Below are 10,521 nucleotides of genomic sequence, written 5' to 3'. Positions count from 1 at the left end.
GATGATGATGATGATGATCCTGTGATCAGTGATGATCAATGTGCAGCCAATGTTAGAGAATGGAGAAGAGCTCAAGGGAAGGACCAAAGTCTGGCTACTATCATTGGACACTTAAGGGACAAGACAAGGCGTGACAGAATACATTGTACAGATGATGAGTGTATGACAGTACTCATCAAGATCTACAATCAGCTAAGACTGAAGAGAGGAGTACTGTATCGGGTCACCATGAAAGATGGAGAGGAACAGGATCAGCTGGTTCTTCCAATTCAGTGCCGCAGAGCAGCATTACGATCACTCCATGACAATGTTGGACACCCAGGAAGGGATAGGACACTATCACTGATCCGTGAACGATTTTATTGGCCTGGAATGACCCGTGATGTCGAAGCACATGTACAATCCTGTGTCTCTTGTCTACGACGAAAGACTCCAACTGCAGGGAGATCACCATTGGTCAGCATTGAAACATCACAGCCCTTGGAGCTCGTATGCATGGATTTCCTGACCCTGGAACCATCAAAGGGAGGTCAGCAACACGTTCTGGTGGTGACAGATCATTTTACCCGATATGCTCAGGCTTATCCAACAAAGAACATGACTGCAAGAACAACAGCAGAGGTCTTTTTCAACAACTTTGTTGTCCACTATGGAATCCCCAAGCGTATCCACTCAGACCAGGGAAGTAATTTCACCGGAAAACTTATGCAGGAATTATGCAAGTTGCTCAAGATAGACAAGTCACAGACTACCCCTTACCATCCGATGGGAAACGGCATGTGCGAACGATTCAACCGTACTTTATGCAACATGCTTGGTACACTTGAACCCGATGACAAGAGGAATTGGAAAGCTCATGTTGCACCATTGGTCCATGCCTATAATTGCACCCAACATGAATCGACTGGGTTATCTCCCTTCTTTTTGATGTATGGACGGCACCCTCGTTTACCTGTGGACGTTGCTTTTGGGTTAGACATGGAACCAATCAAGTCCAAGTCTATCAACAAGTACACCAAGGAGCTTCGGGATCGCCTCAGACAAGCCTATGAGATAGCTTCCAATGCTGCAACCAAATCACGCAGTAAACAGAAGAAATACTACGATCAGAGGGCTAGAGCTGCTGTCCTAGCCGTGGGTGACAGAGTACTCGTCAAGGTTGTGGCCTTTGATGGCCGACACAAGTTGGCTGACAAATGGGAGACTGATGTGTATATTGTGCTTGCCCAGCCAAATCCATCCATACCGGTTTATACAGTTGGTAGGGAGAGTGGAGAAGGACGGAAGCGGACATTACACAGAAACCTGTTACTGCCAATTGGGTCTATTCCACAGCCTGATAGCAAAGAACCTCCAATCCCTCGGCCTAGGAAAGGACAACCTACACGTACAGCTCCAATGCCTAAACCGAGACAGAGACCTTCAACCCCGACAGTGCCCATTCCAGCCGAAGAGGCAATGACAAACAAATCAGGATCTGATTCTGAATCAGGAAGTGAGAATGAGTACATTGCATGTGCCTCCGATAACGCCTCGGTACCTTCAGAGTCAGCTGTTTCTCAAGCTGATAGGCCACCTGAAGCATCCAGAGTACAGGAGAATCAGAGCGATCAGACATTTACTGTCACTGATGGAGATCAGGAGGACACATATGATACTCAAGAGGAAACTTCTGTAATTGAAGCACAGGCTCAACCTGAAGATCCTAACTCTCAGTCTGATGTAAGATCATCTGCATCACCTGTCCCTCAACCTAGACGGTCTAGTCGACAGCGGACACAACCACGGTGGATGACAGGGGGGAGACTATGTTTTGTCAGCCATAGCACAGCCGGACTGGCTAACAAGAGCGAATTATCTCAACACTCTCTTCGACTCCGCATGTTTTTCTGATCAGTCACATCGAGTATCTGACGCAATTTTGGATATTGTGACTGGTAGAATTAAATGATGAGGACATCATTTCGCAGTGGAGGGAAGTGTGTGGCAGTGTTGCATATGTATATATCTGTATTTTACATATTTGTATATATTCACTGTTGTAATGAAATAATGTACCAATTTGTACTGTGAAGTACAGAATAAAATAAACTTCCTTTCTATTTAGCTCCTCGTTGACTTGTCTTTAATTCACCTTTAATATTATTTAACTGCCTTTGGGTAGCTGTGGGGTTAGAGTGCATAGCTTGGGTCACTCCTTTGTTTAAGATAGCTTACGCTTGATTGGCCTTGTTTAAAATACTAATGTTGAGCACTTCACCAGCACAGCACACAACCACTGTAGACTGGGACTGAACAGACATTATTACAGGTCAGTTATGCATTTTGTATTTTACCATTATGTACTTGTATATAGTGCTTAATCAGTTATAGTAAGAATCATGTTTTAATATTATCTATATAATCAATATAGGTATAACCAAAAAATGTAATTTAACTAAAACAGTAAGTCTATACACAGTTTAATTCACCTAAACATCAGCTTTTCACTTTCCTATTTCTACCCTTGAGAATGAGTGAACGAGTATTATTTATCATTTATGTGTTTGTCTAACGAAGTGTTCACAGGTATGGTGTGGGTCATACATGATATGTTACCCAGTCTTTCCATAGTATTTATATTTGTATATTTATTTGTATTTAGATGCAGTTGCTATATAATCAACTGGTGCAGTAAGTCCGCGCCCCAGTACTAACCACAGGGTACGCTTATAAATATTGTTGTGTATTTATAAAAGCTAGTCTTTATGTATATCATATGTATTCATAGTCAGTGTAGTGTATCCTTGAATGTATTTGATAAATGTATGAGTTGACTACATTATACCACGTCATCCGCTTGATTGAATGTGTGAATATATATGAATATAAATATTAATTGTGATTATGATTGTGATTGTAATGTATCTTTACATATGCATGTGTGTACATATCTATGTACTCATTGATGTGTATATGTTTCAGGGCGTTTGTTCTGACGTATACTCCGCCAATAAATCCTTTAAACTTAAAACCCGACCTGTGTGTCATGACTGAACACCCCCGGTTACAATTATACCTTCGCTTGAACCTATTGTATCTGACCTTGGCCTAAGACATAAGCTAAAACTTGTGCCTGTGCAAATTCGCATTTACTAAATTCACATTCTGTTTGGCTTGTTTAAAAGACAAAAATTAACATTAAAAGGTTAACATGACCTGCTGCTCATATTCAGGTCACGACCAGGAAGTTATTTGTGTAATTAAATCCATAGATTAAAACATTAAATCTTGTGTTCATGTGTTTGGGCTAGTCCATTGTCCAGGTAACAGGTAACAGGAAGGGGATTAGCAGTGCATTGGACCGTGAACTTTGTTGTTATAAGCTGTAGGGGTAATGGGATGTAGGAGTAATGGGAGGATACCACTCCCTCTACATTGCCGGTAATCTTGTTCATGAGACGCTGGAATGTGGCTAGTGACACGCTTCGCACGCTAGGCCAGTGGAATTAACGGGATCGGGTAGTCAGACTGTGAGTGACACATGTCATCGTATCTCAATTGCGTACATCGACGCCCATGTTGTTGATCACTGGGTTGTCTGGCCAAGACTCGATTAGTTACAGACCGCTGGCATACAGCTGGATTCACATTCACATCTCTCGTTAGTGTCACGATGTGACACATTATCTACGTTATAATCACAGTCACATCTCTCATTAGTATCACAATGTGACACATTATCTACGTGATAATCACAGTCACATCTCTCATTAGTGTCACAATGTGATACATTATCTACGCGATAATCACAGTCACATCTCTCATTAGTGTCACAATGTGACACATTATCTACGCGATAATCACAGTCACATCTCTCATTAGTATCACAATGTGACACATTATCTACGCGAGCTACGGTGACAACACACCGAGTAGGTACATTGCCATTTCTTTCATAATACTTTCTATCACTGACTCAGTGAAATGTGAACCATGGTACCGAGCATGTAATGGTTGACCTCAGATTGGTAAAAACACTAACACGTAACACACCTTTTTCTCTTGGGACTTCAAAACCTTACAACTGTTCGAAAACGTAGATGGAAATGATAAAATGTAAGCCATCGAACTCATTTTCAGACGTTTCCACTCATAAAGCATGTGCAGTATGGCCAAGACAAGGTCAAAAGCTCTCAAACCTAAGAACTCCTGAACTGACTCCCTCATATCAACAACAACAAATGAAAGTCTTCATCTCAGTGGTTCTTCGTCTGGAAATGTAGGTCCTTTATTATATTGAGAGTCTGGTGAAATCTTTCTAGAGCTCCAGGAAACACATGCTATGCACCAGATCTAACCTGAGTTATGTCTAACTAATGCATAGCCTGTTGAAAGACACCACTGATATGTTGGAATAGTCGTAAGCAAACCAAAGAGAGATGAACCTCATCAAAGCCTTGATAATGACCAGGGCCCCGTTCCTCAAAGCGATCGTAGCTCTACGACTGTTGTAAGTCTATGTTAAAGTATGGGAGTAACGATCATCTTAACGCTACGATCGCTTTGAGGAACGGGGCCCTGAACTGTAATTTTCGCTATGTGCTGATGTCCTGACTTAGTTTATCCAAGGGACCAACACAATCAATGGTGACCCTGTTGAAACGCTCTTCAAAAGCTGAAATGGGTTTCAATTAATGGTGTGGCTGGTATGTTGATTTGGTTAACCAACCGTTTGACACATATGGCAGGTTTTGCAAATTTCAGTCACATCAAGTCACAAATTTGGCCAAAGAAATGGGACAAAGTTTGTAACAAGTTTTATACACACTCAATTTACCGTGTAGTGTTATCTCTATTTCGTTTTGGATGTATCGCAATATTGCTATATCGTGTTTCACTCACACGCACACTCTGCACCAACACAGCCACACGCAGCCTCTACACCCACACGCAGCCTCTACACCCACACGCAGCCTCTACACCCACACGCAACCTCTGTATCAACACGCACCCTCTACACCCACACGCAGCCTCTACACCCACACGCAACCTCTGTATCAACACGCACCCTCCACACCCACACGCAACCTCTGTATCAACACGCACCCTCTACACCCACACGCAACCTCTGTATCAACACGCAGCCTCTACACCCACACGCAACCTCTGTATCAACACGCACCCTCCACACCCACGCAACCTCTGTATCAACCTCTGTATCAACACGCAGCCTCTACATCAACACGCAGCCTCTACACCCACACGCAACCTCTGTATCAACACGCAACCTCTACACCCACACGCAACCCTGTATCAACACAACCCTCTGTATCACACAACCTCTGTATCAACACGCAGCCTCTACACCCACACGCAACCTCTGTATCAACACGCAGCCTCTACACCCACACGCAACCTCTGTATCAACACGCAGCCTCTACACCCACACGCAACCTCTGTATCAACACGCAGCCTCTACACCCACACGCAACCTCTGTATCAACACGCAGCCTCTACACCCACACACGCTGTATCCTCTGCATCAACACGCACAACTCTACACCCACACGCACCTTCTACCTCTGCACCTCTACACCCCACACCTCAACCCCCCTCTCTACACCCACACGCTCAACCTCTGTATCAACACGCACCTTCTCACCCCATGCACCCTACACCCCATGCACCCTCTACACCCCATGCACCCTATACGCCCCATGCACCCTCTACACTCCATGCATCCTCAACACTCCATGCACCCTCTACACCCGATGCACCCTCTACACTCCATGCATCCTCAACACCCACACGCCCACGAATGTACTACATGTATTGTGACAGTTTCCGACACGAAGACTGACTTACCTTTAAATCCCCACTTAGTATTCAGTTTTTCATATGCATACACATACTTACTGAGTCTACTGAGTTTAATCAGCAGCCTGGTTACGTCATGCCAGGTTAAACAGTTGTTCTTTTCTGGCCGACTTCATACTATGCTACTTTTTTTCTGTTAGAGGACAGTCCGCAGTGTTTCTGTTAAAGGGTAGTCCGCTATTGCATCTGCAAAACTAAGTTTATCAAATCATCATTATCAACTTGCCGGTTACAATGAGGTAATTAGTGCATTGTATATGTATACACTGAAGTGTCTTTCTTTTTTATTCAACGTAATGTGCCTTGGACTTGCAAGCAAGTATCATAATACTCATTGTTGTGTTAACAAGTCACAAGTTCCCAACATCCGGGATCATGATGGACGTCTTAAAAGTAACGTTTACTTCTTCTACATTTGTAATTTGCATCTTTTGTGTTCCAGATGAAAATGCAGACTCTAAACACCCCCGATTACATTGTCATGGGGAGTGATGCTGGCCTTATCGTTCAGCATCGGGGTGTTCTTCGCTATAAGAAGCAAGAACACAAGAGAGACCTACCTTCTGGGGAACCGGCAAATGGGAGTGTTCTCCGTGGCTGTATCCATGTTTGTGACCTTGCAGTCGGCAGTGTCCTTGATGGGCTACCCGGCTGAGATATACACATATGGAACCATGATCGTCTACCTGTTTATTAGCCGGAGTTTCACCTACGTGGCCGGAGTCTATACCTGTCTACCACTTCTGTACCCCTTAGGTATTGTCAGTATATATGAGGTAGGTACACCTGATGAGTTTCGAGTTAAAACTGACAGTAAACCAGATTCTGGGTTCCAAATGGTTCCCTTTAATCATCGTATATAGTTTGTATGCATTTTCCGATCCCACCACCTGCACGTTTTGGTTTATTTGTTTGTTGTTTAATCGAATCTTAATCGTGGCTGACCTAAAGGGTAGCTACCTTTCCATGGGTATCCTCAGAATTAAGATTGTTCTATATAGCTATATAGCTACCTTTCCGTGGGTATCCTCAGAATTAAGATTGTTCTATATAGCTATATAGCTACCTTTCCGTGGGTATCCTCAGAATTAAGATTGTTCTATATAGCTATATAGCTACCTTTCCGTGGGTATCCTCAGAATTAAGATTGTTCTATATAGCTATATAGCTACCTTTCCGTGGGTATCCTCAGAATTAAGATTGTTCTATATAGCTATATAGCTACCTTTCCGTGGGTATCCTCAGAATTAAGATTGTTCTATATAGCTATATAGCTACCTTTCCGTGGGTATCCTCAGAATTAAGATTGTTCTATATAGCTATATAGCTACCTTTCCGTGGGTATCCTCAGAATTAAGATTGTTCTATATAGCTATATAGCTACCTTTCCGTGGGTATCCTCAGAATTAAGATTGTTCTATATAGCTATATAGCTACCTTTCCGTGTGTATCCTCAGAATTAAGATTGTTCTATATAGCTATATAGCTACCTTTCCGTGGGTATCCTCAGAATTAAGATTGTTCTATATAGCTATATAGCTACCTTTCCGTGGGTATCCTCAGAATTAAGATTGTTCTATATAGCTATATAGCTACCTTTCCGTGGGTATCCTCAGAATTAAGATTGTTCTATATAGCTATATAGCTACCTTTCCGTGGGTATCCTCAGAATTAAGATTGTTCTATATAGCTATATAGCTACCTTTCCGTGGGTATCCTCAGAATTAAGATTGTTCTATATAGCTATATAGCTACCTTCCGTGGGTATCCTCAGAATTAAGATTGTTCTATATAGCTATATATAGCTATATAGCTATATAGCTTTTCCGTGGGTATCCTCAGAATTAAGATTGTTCTATATAGCTATATAGCTACCTTTCCGTGGGTATCCTCAGAATTAAGATTGTTCTATATAGCTATATAGCTACCTTTCCGTGGGTATCCTCAGAATTAAGATTGTTCTATATAGCTATATAGCTACCTTCCGTGGGTATCCTCAGAATTAAGATTGTTCTATATAGCTATATAGCTACCTTTCCGTGGGTATCCTCAGAATTAAGATTGTTCTATATAGCTATATAGCTACCTTTCCGTGGGTATCCTCAGAATTAAGATTTTCTATATAGCTATATAGCTACCTTTCCGTGGGTATCCTCAGAATTAAGATTTTTCTCTTATGAAAACTCTACAACATTAGAAGATACAGTTAAAACCTACATTGACAGATACGACGATGACCACGAAGACTGTATTATGAACACAGGAAATGAGATGTTTAATGTACCAATAACTTTGTCAGAAGCTAACAGTAGTATTGAGAACTCAAAAAGGAAGAAATCACCTGGATGTGACGGGATTACAGCTGAACTATTGCACCAGTCGAAAACAGAAATTGCTCCAGTATTTGTTCAACATTTACAAAATAAATATTAGACAGTGGATATTTCCCGAAACAATAGGGGAAGGTAATAATATATACCTTTCACAAGAAATGATCTATAAATGATGTACAGAATTATCTTTCTTTATTACCGGTGATTGGAAACGTTTCACAAAAATACTCAATGGACGTTTACAATCGTGGTCTCAAACGAATAGTATTATTTATGAAAATCAAGCCAGATTCAGAAAAGGATATACATGTACCACTATGATACGAAAGTATCCACAAATAACTGAATTAAGCACCCCTGTATATTTGCAATGATATGCTCTCAAAACGTACATAAAATTTCTCGTGGTGACAAGGATGGAAAAACATGAGTTTTCTGACCCGTATGATCCTTTGACTCATAGAAAACGACAAAATGATTGGAATCCATGTTGATTTTATTATGATAATTGATCATTTTAAGGAAACACCGATTTTCATACATAACCATGCCTGTACAAGTATGGCCCTGGAATGTTTAATGTTGAATTTATTGGTGAATCTGAACATTCAAAATGTCATTTTGCGTGCCTTACATGATTCAAGGTCAATACCGCGTGTAACCTCCATGTGACTGTATGACAGCCAGCACCCTCCTCCTCATACCCCCTGTCAGCCTCCTGATCCTCTGAAGGGATTGTCTACGCCATTCCTCGTGTAAAACTAACCGCCTCCGTGGTGTGGTGGTTAGAGCGTGCGCCCGGAGTGCGGAAGGTCGCGGGTTCGATCCCCGACCGCGTCATACCAAAAGACGTTAAAATATGGTACTTGTTGGTCCCTGCCTGGCGCTCGGCATTAATGGGTACAACAAGGACTGGTCGGCTCGAAGTCAGTATAATGTGTCTGAGTGGGGTATTCATGCTTCACTGCGGCATGGTATCTCAGTGGGCTAGCACTATAAAACCAACTTCAGTCTTGGCTAGTACAAGCAGCCGCACATACACATACACACGCATGCACGTCGTCATATGAGCGAAATATTCTCAAGCACGAGGTTAAACCCAATTCCTCCACCACCACCTCGTGTAAAACAGCTTCCAATTGGGCTAGGTTCTGTACAGGAGGATCCCTTTGTTACACACGACGACGAATCACGTCCCAGATATGCTCCAAAGGGTTAAGATCGGGGCTCAGTCAATCGTGAGATAGGTCAGGGGGCGCAGGTCAGGGGGTGCTTAACTAAGTTCTTTTTGTATACTTATCACAGTCGGGAGAACGTTTTTACTGGTTTTTGGTTCAAACTAAACTCCTGAGTTAGAAATGAACATGGACTGAGTGATTATTTCACATGTCATACGGGAACACGCCAGGGCTGTATGCTGAGCCCCTTACTGCTTTCGCTCTATATCAACGAATTAGTTACAGAGATGGAAGATGGGATTTTGATATCAGAAGATGCATCCAATATATGTTCATTATGATACGCAGGTGACGTCACAAGTTCTGCAGATAGTACACGAAGACGCCAACAACAAATACATATTTTTAGTGACTTTTGTGATAGATGGGGCTTCCTTTGAATATTAACAAATTCCAAATAGTTGTGTATAGAAATGAAGGATATTTATGAGAAATGGCACTTCAAAGGATCCGAGATAACGGTTGTTTTACATTATAAATATTTAGGACTTGTTTTCACACCAAAAGCCGTCTGGACAAAAGCCACTTCAACATTGGCGCAACAAGCAGTAAAGGCATGTTCTTTACTCCATAACCTTAATTTATCATGTGGCGGACTTCCTATTACTACAGCATATCGACAGCATCGTGCTTCCCATACTAACTTATGGATCGGAAATCGGGGGGGGGGGGGGTGTGTGTGTGTGTGTGTGTGTGTGTGTGTGAAATTCAGACGTCACAAGGCAAGGATTTCGCCAACACAACAGCAACCTTTATTGTTGTGTTTCTGTTTACTAGAGTCCACAAGATGGTGTCAAAGTCAGCACTTTGTATGGCCACCATTGGCAGCAATCACTGCTCGGCACCACCTCGGCACAGACTGGATAAGTCGACGAAGTCGCACTTGCGGAATTCTTCCCCACTCTCCCTGCAATGCGATGGCTAATTGTGGAAGTGTCTGAGGCGTGTTTTGACATATTTGACGTACACGTCGATCGAGTTCATCCCATAGGTGTTCCCATAGGGCGGATTTACTTTGTACATAATTTTTGGGGGGTGCCATTCACACTGTAAATGCTTCTCGTGGTGACGCTGTGAATGCTTCTCCATAA

The sequence above is a fragment of the Haliotis rubra genome, unplaced genomic scaffold, assembly GCF_003918875.1.
Source record: "Haliotis rubra isolate DU_JTF1 unplaced genomic scaffold, ASM391887v1 Scf1014, whole genome shotgun sequence".
NCBI lineage: Eukaryota > Metazoa > Mollusca > Gastropoda > Lepetellida > Haliotidae > Haliotis > Haliotis rubra.
This window is presented reverse-complemented; position numbering follows the sequence as displayed.